This window comes from Euprymna scolopes, chromosome 46 (assembly GCF_053919585.1).
Source record: "Euprymna scolopes isolate OS-2025 chromosome 46, ASM5391958v1, whole genome shotgun sequence".
NCBI lineage: Eukaryota > Metazoa > Mollusca > Cephalopoda > Sepiida > Sepiolidae > Euprymna > Euprymna scolopes.
This window is the reverse complement of record NC_136527.1, coordinates 135,165,855-135,174,213: the sequence shown is the minus strand read 5'-3', so window position 1 is coordinate 135,174,213 and position 8,359 is coordinate 135,165,855. Positions and strand designations below refer to the sequence as shown.

General features: G+C 35.8%; 1 pseudogene; it reads right to left on the bottom strand.

Annotated features, from left to right (window-relative positions):
* Positions 1-282: 282 nt before the first annotated feature.
* On the bottom strand, positions 283-429 carry LOC145271914 (U2 spliceosomal RNA; annotated as a pseudogene).
* Positions 430-8,359: the final 7,930 nt, after the last annotated feature.

Genomic DNA, 8,359 nt, shown 5'->3' with positions numbered 1-8,359 from the left:
TTATTTGCTCCCCCACCGAGCAAATTAGGCACAAGGCCAATTTTTAATGTGAGGAGTGAAGGGAAGGGGAAAAGGGGACCAGCTCCCGAGAGGTGGGAAATGGGAGCTGGTTAAAGGTCAGGCATGTGGGGTTGCCCCCACATCTGGTCTTTGCTAGTCATAGCTAGTCATAGCTTGCAGTATCTGCCGGAACAGATGGTATTTATTTGCTCCCCCACTGAGCAAATTAGGCACAAGGCCGTTTTTAATGTGAGGTAAAAACCAGCTCCCCTAAAAGTAGGCAAAAAGGGGGCACTCTGGTTACCAAAAATAATAATTGTCCCAGTATAGAGGGTTTCCCCTCCATTGACTGGTACAAATTATCTTAAGTGCAGTATCTGCCGGATCAGATACTACACTTTGATCTTGGCCAAAAGGCCAAGAAAAGCTTAAAAAGCTAAGAACATCATGTATTAGCAACAGACCTTTGATCTTAACTAAAAAGCCAAACACAAAAGTGTTATGGACAGACCGACCGACGGAGTGACTTATAGAGTCGCTTGCATGCGACTAATAACTACAATTGCAACGAAAGACAAACAAAGAACTGTTTATCATTCCAAGGTAAGATGTTATGGATTACGCAATGCAAAATAGAAAAGAAGAATGTAATATCTTGATGTTTATAATTCCAGGAATGTCGATTTGTGACTATATAGATGAAGCATGTTTTCTTAAGATTAAGGGAGGTTGTGTTTGGACACTGCTGAGGAGCTATGATTTAATATACTGTTTTGTTTTTGAATCCCCGAAACAGTCTTTCATGGTAAACAACTGATAATCCCTTAAATTAGCATTTGTATTATAGTGAATTAGCATTAGTATTATAGTCATCATCATCATCTTATCGCAATAGAAATTAACCCATCGCATGGCGGTGATGTTTACCTCTTTAAGCTCCATACTGCCTAACTGGTATTCCACCACCACCACCACATATCAGGCGAGAAGTCATCGCCAGAATGGAATGGTACAAACAGCTTAACAACCACAGGCACTCACTGTTTGGCCACCAATCAGTGAGTGCCTAACTGGTATTCCACCACCACATATCAGGCGAGAAGGCATCACTTTAATGCAGACAGACACAAAAACACACAACACAGGTTGCAATGTATTTGAGAAATATAATCTCCTATTTATGTTTATTACAAGAAAATATTTTTAAAAAAGAATTTACGTCTTTGTGAAGAGTTGTAATTGCTTGCAATCTCAATATATTTCTATGCGTGGTGTAGCAATCGGTCTCCGAAGATTAACAGGGGCACCACGTGAAGGTTTTGGGGGCAATTAGCCCCCAAAACACTGAGGCAAACAGCTCTCGCACTGTGCCATTCCACAGCGAAGTATTGTGCCCCAGTATGGGCAAGATTGCTACTTGCCCCCAAAACATTAAAACAGACAGGTGAGTTTGCGGGCTTTTGGGGAGTGTGGAGCCACTCCTTAATTGTCATTGCTCCCAGGTCCACTCTGATCCAGAGTGGTAGTACCTGTTAGGGTCCCAACTATGGGTTAAATAGAAACCGACTTGAAAAAAAAAAAAATATATATATATTCTATTAAAAAAATTTTCTTCCGAATCACTGGAGTCTGCATTAAATAACCTGAAAAGGGGTTGATATGCCATAAAACAAAAACAGCCAACCAACCAACCAACTCAGTCTGTATCTATATGTGTTATATATATATTGAATAAGCCGGGAAAGCGTAAGAGTTCGGTGAACCTTTGGTTTAAATTAAAGGATTTCTTCACTGGGAGCGGTAGTTTCAAGAGTCCACCTTAAAACTTGATAACTTAAATTTCTTGAGGTTCGATTATATAGGCCATCAAATTTAAGTTTATATGAACAGGCCAGGCCTAGAAAATTGAATACATACTTTCTCGTTTATGAACATGAGGGATAGGTCCATCGAATCGGCGTAACTACTCAATGTAGTAGTTCTAATCTTCAAGAGATACAAAACTGACCCCCCCCACTTGTCTTTATCCCTTTCTTTTACGCACCCCTAATAATTAGTATTAACAGTATTTTCATTATTATTACTGGTAGAAGTGGTGGTGACGTATATATATATATATATATATATATATATATGATTTGTGGTTGGCGTTTTTTAGCGATATAAACAATTTCGAAACGCATTTACTTTCATTTTTTCTTCTACCTTAGCGTTTTTTTAAAGAGCTAAAAGTCATATATATGTGTGTGTGTGTGTGTGAATGAGTCGCCCCTTATTTTTTCATGCGACGTATTTATATATATTTGTAAATTAATAATTATAAAAACTGCAAATTTAACCTATGGTTGTCTTCAAGTCTAACGTAAACAAGTTTTTGATGAGGCGTTCCATGTAAGTTAACAAATTTACCGAATCTCCATTACTAACGGTTACTATATAGTCCAATTTTGTACTGTACACTCTTTGACCCTTATCCTCGAGTGGCCTCTTGGCCTTGATAAGTGGTGATGCCTCTGTAAAAAATATTATTACGAGCATAAAAGCTATATATTATACACAGGCGGCAAAAAGACTGATACTAATAATGCCCCACACCAAAACGCAACCTCCACGACCTTGCAGCGTTGAAACTAAGCACCTAGGATAAAATTCTTCGTCTTTCCTCCGACGGTCAGATATAAATGTCTCATTATTATCAGCATCAGTATGTGTAATATGAATTCCCGTTAATGTGTCCGCAATATATATATATATATATATATATACTCCTACACAACATGTTGCGGTTCGAGTGCCGTGACCTTTTTATTCTGCAAGAATAAAAATCGAACCTCGGAAATGCCACGGAACACAACTAAAGGGTAGAGAGATTTAATTTCACTTAAACTGATTTAGATGCAGATATTCCTTCAGCGTTCAAGCTGAGAGTTCTGAATTTCTTAATGGTTACTGCCAGTGGCCGAGGGTTAATCCCTTTACCACCTCTTGTAATGGGTATATTTCATTGCGTGGTGTAGCAATCGGTCTCCTAGCCACTCCTTCTAGGTCCTACAAAAAGTGGTACTTTAATGCAAACCCAAACAAGCAAATCGGAGACTAAGAGTCATGTGGAATGACGATATGCTTAGGCATGAACCTTTCCTAGTCTACCTGGGGGTAACTCTGGACGGAACACTCTCTTTTAGAAAGCACACTAGCGGGGAGGGGGTAGCCGGCGATGCCCGGGTGTCTTGAGGTAAATCAAAACTCCGGGGGGGTGAAGATTTAAATAATAATAAAATAAAATAATAATAAAAAAAATGTTTTGGTAGGTGAGTATGAGAATCGAACCCGTACCCTTGAGTTTGAAATTAATGTGTGAAAAAAAAAAAACGTGCGATGTTACCATTGGGCCACCGCGACATACAGCGTAGACGTGTTTTATCTAACTATAACTATAAAAACAGGCGTGCGTAATAAAAGTTAACTTTGCTGCTTCCATTTGACCTAATTAAGAAGGTCAAATAGAAGTCACGCAGCTTAAGCGTCTGTTCCCGGCGCATTGCCGCGGACACGTCCGTTTGAGTTTAGTTTCATTTTATTTATACTAAAAAGCCCAATCAACACGCGAGAAGCCAAAATAACAATGATTTTTTAAAAATCGACGTAAATAAATCTATACGCTAAGCGCTTTCCTAATTCCTAGATATTATTATATAGGACCTATATACACAGTTTTAAGCGATAGTAACGACCCTGGGAGCGCGTGCGAAAGAAGCCTTTTGAAGACATACACGAAATGATCACACACATTTTGCCTTTTATATATATACTAGCTCTAAATTGAAAGGCAAGCTGTCATCACAAAACAGCTTTCTCAGTAAGCTTGCCACCAGCAATTGGGGTGCCGAGCCCAAAACACTGAGGCAAACAGCTCTCGCACTGTGCCATTCCACAGCGGAGTATTGTGCCCCAGTATGGGCAAGATCATGCCATGCCCATAAAATTGATGTAGAGCTGAACAAGGCATACCGGACCATAACTGGTGCCCTAAGACCAACTCCCTTGCCAGCTCTATATTGCCTAACTGGTATTCCACCACCACATATCAGACGAGAAGTCATCACCAGAATAGAACGGTACAAACAGCTTAACGACCACAGGCACTCACTGTTTGGCCACCAATCAGTGAGATAAAGACTAAAATCTCGCAGTAGCTTCATCAATATAGAGGAAATCGATCCCAGGCAAGCTGCCTCCTATAGGATGGAACGATGGCGAGACTATAACAGCAGGAATAAAAATGAAGCCCTACCAGACCCAAAAGAAACACTTCCCCAGGGTTCAAACCTTGGTAGAAAAAACTGGGTGACTCTAAACAGAGCCAAAGTAGGCAAAACAAAAGACAATCTCCACAAGTGGGACCTAGACACTTCACCTTTATATCCATGTGGAGAGATACAAACGATGCACCACCTTAAAGAAAACTGCTGATTAGGTCCTCATTGCTAAAACCAAGACCTTAAGGAGGCAAACAGCACCGCCATGCCATGGGTTAATTTCTATTGCGATAAGATATGATGATGACTAGTAATCTCAGTAATCGAACAGAGTTGTCACCCTTGATTTTTAACACATTCTGAAACAATATAGCGGCTATCAGATACATTCCTCACTTATGCACTTATGTCACCTTGCTATATTTTAAAATAGTATTTTTAAGTTTTACGATATCTTTATTATTATTATTATTATTAATTATATCATTATTATTATTATTTATATCATTATTATTATCATCATTATCATTATTATCATCATTATCATCATTATTTATATTATTATTATTATTATAATTATCATCATCATTATTATTATTATCATTATTATTATTATTATTGTTATTATTATAATTATTATTATTATTATTATCAGATCGCTTATGCACTTATGTCGTGCTATTTTTTAAAATAGTATTTTCAAGTTTTACGATATCTTTATTATCATTGTTATCATTATTATTATTTTTATTATTTTTATTATTACTATTATTATTTTTATTATTACTATTATTATTTATATTTTTATTATTTTTATTATTATTTTTATTATTATTATTATTATTTTTTATTATTATTATCATTATTATTATTATTATTTTTATTATCATTATTATTTATATCATTATTATTATTCATATTATTATTATAACTAGTATTATTATTATTTATTATTATTATTATTTTTATTAATGTATTATTATTATCATAATTATTATTACTATTATTATTATTACTATTTATATTATTATTATTACTATTTATATCATTATTATTATTATTTATATCATTATTATTATCATTTTTATCATTATTATTATTATCATTATTATTATTTATATCATTATTATTATTATTTATATCATTATTATTATTATTTATATCATTATTATTATTATTATTTATACCATTATTATTATTATTATTATCATTATTATTATTACTATTTATGATTATTGTTATTATCATTATTATTATTATCATTCTTATCATTATTACTATCTATATCATTATTATCATTATCATTATCATCATTATCATTATCATTTTATATTATCATTATTATTATTATTATCATTATCATTATTTATATCATTATTATTATTATCATTATTATTATCATTATTATTATTCTTCTTATTATTAATATTATTATTATTATTATTATCATTATTATCATTATTATCATTACCATCATCATCATTATTACCATCATCATCATAATTATTATCATTATTATCATTATTATTATTATTATTATTATCATTATAATCATTATTATTATTATTATTATTATTTATATCATTATTTTCATCATCATCATTATTATTATTATTATCATTATCATTATTATTATTATCAAATCGTTAGGCGAAAGTACAGAATAGTTACAAAGCCCCTCCCCATGTTAAGAATGGCTTTCTGAATAATAACGTCAGGTGAAGAGAAAGAGCATACGAAATAGATGGTATTCTGAAGGAGCAAGGTCAAGAGAATAGGCTGGATGAGGAATTTTCTCCCAATCAAGTTCTTCCATCTTTTGTGAGGTGATTCTTGCAGTGTTGGGTCGTGCGATAGTTGGTCAAGAGAAGAGAGGGGGAGCACAGGAAAGTCTGACTACCCAAGAGATATTTTTTTTGGTTAAAAAATAAGTACCTTATTGAATGGAAAAAAAAAATGTCTAAAATTGCCCCCATCATGGTTCGTATTGCCACATCTGGGCTGGTGCATCTACCGCTAATCTCTCCTAGACAGGGTTGAAAAAAAGAGTCGCCAACCTAAAAGGTCCTGAACTATCAACTAAACTCCAACCTCTGTCTCATTTTTTTTTTTTTTTTTTTTTTTTTTACATAGGCAACACCACATTATCAAGGCCAAGAGGTCACTCAAGGATAAGGGTTAAAGAGTGTACAGTAGAAATTGGACATTATAGTAATCATTAGTAATGAAAATTTGGTAAAGTTGATAACTTATATGGAACGGCTCATCAAGAACTTATTTACGTTAGACTTGAAGACAACCATATTGTAGTCAGCCGGAAAGCAGGAAAACGGAAGACAATTCCACAGCCGTGCAGTTCTAAGAAAGAAGCTTTGTTCATGGAATCTACGTTTAGGTTTAGGCACAGATAAAGAGTGGGGGGAATTATTGATAGTGTTTACAGCTAGACGAGTGTTTCTTGTGAAAGTTTGGCAAGGGAGGATCATAGATTGAAGCTCATTCGAACACTTTCCATGAAAATAACGATACATCAGAGAAAAACTCGCAACATCTCTTCTGTGAGATAAAGGTTGCAAGGAAGAGAAAAGGACATCTCCTACGAGGCTGCGAAGTCTATTTTGAACTCTATCAACTCATCGCCGAAACGTGGCATCCTTGTGCCTGTTTTACAAGTATTTCAATGGCAAGTGCTCTGACGAACTCTGAGCACTAGTACCTCTTCGACGACAATATCTCAACAAACCCGACAAGCTGTAAAATCCCACCCCAATACTGTAGAGATCCAAAGATGTTGTAAAGCCTTCTAATCGAACTGCTGTTTCCTTGACTGTACTGACATGCAGAAGTTCAAGTGTACTGTGAATAGACATCTTGCTGCCCGACTCCATAAATATTATTCCTGCAAATCTAGTCCTAAATAATTGCCCCTCTCAACTTCAGGCCCACTTCGTTTTTTTTTAATGCATGACGTCTTGTTCTCTGGGGGCTTAACATGGTTGGAATCTTCTGCTCCAGGTCCGATTCGTTTATTAATGTAGACATTTAAGGCAGACACGAAAACGACGCACGACGCAATCGTAGTATATGAGATATATAATTAACTATTTATTTTTTTACAAGAAAATATTAACGTGTTTTTGCAAAAACAAGTGTTAATTAAATTTCACAATTAAAACTAACTTTCACTAGTGTTGAGGGAGGGGGTGCCCCTCCCCCTCGTTTACGAAGAGACAAAAATATGCGTCTTACCCCATGCTGTCCGGATGAAAAAGAGATCAATTAAATTTTAAATGATCTGCCTAAACACATACTTAAATCATTCGTTGACCTCTATGCTGATGACACAACCATCTACAGCAACACATCAAAGGCTGTAAATGACAAAGCTCTCTCTGATTCTCTCTCCTCTGATCTCGAGCGCATGGTTCAGTGGGGGAAGACGTGGCTGGTTACCTTTTAATGCATCTAAAACCAAACTCCTATCTTTACATCATCAATGCTCTGATCTCCATCTGGCATCAATTGAAATGGATGGCTCTCGTCTAGGAGAAGCCCATGTTTTGACAAGCTTCTGGGCTTGACCTTTACTCCTGACCTGAAATGAAACACGTACATCAAGTTTGTTGCCAAGGTCGCTGGAAAGATGGTGGGATCCTTCTACCGCCCCAGAAGATATCTCACTACTGATGTAATTCTCTATCTATATAAAAGCCAAGTACGTCCAAGGATGGAATACTGTTGCCATATCTGGGCAGGAGCTGCTAAAAACAGCCTATCCTGCCTTGACAGAGTACAAAATAGACTTTGTGGCTTAGTGGGGGATGGCCATTTCTCTCCCCTGCAACCTCTCTCCCACAGAAGAGACGTTGCAAGCCTATCTTTGTTTTATCATTATTTTCATGGCAGGTGCTCGTCTGAACTCCAATCTCTCGCCCCCCCCCTCGCCAATCTTTTACGAAAAACACCCGCCTAGCTGAATCCACTGTCAAAAACTTTCCCCACTCTTTATCTATGCCTAAATCAAAACGTAGATTCCATGAACAAAGCTTCTTTCTTAGAACTGCACGCCTGTAGAACTCTGTTCCGTCTGCCTGCTTCCC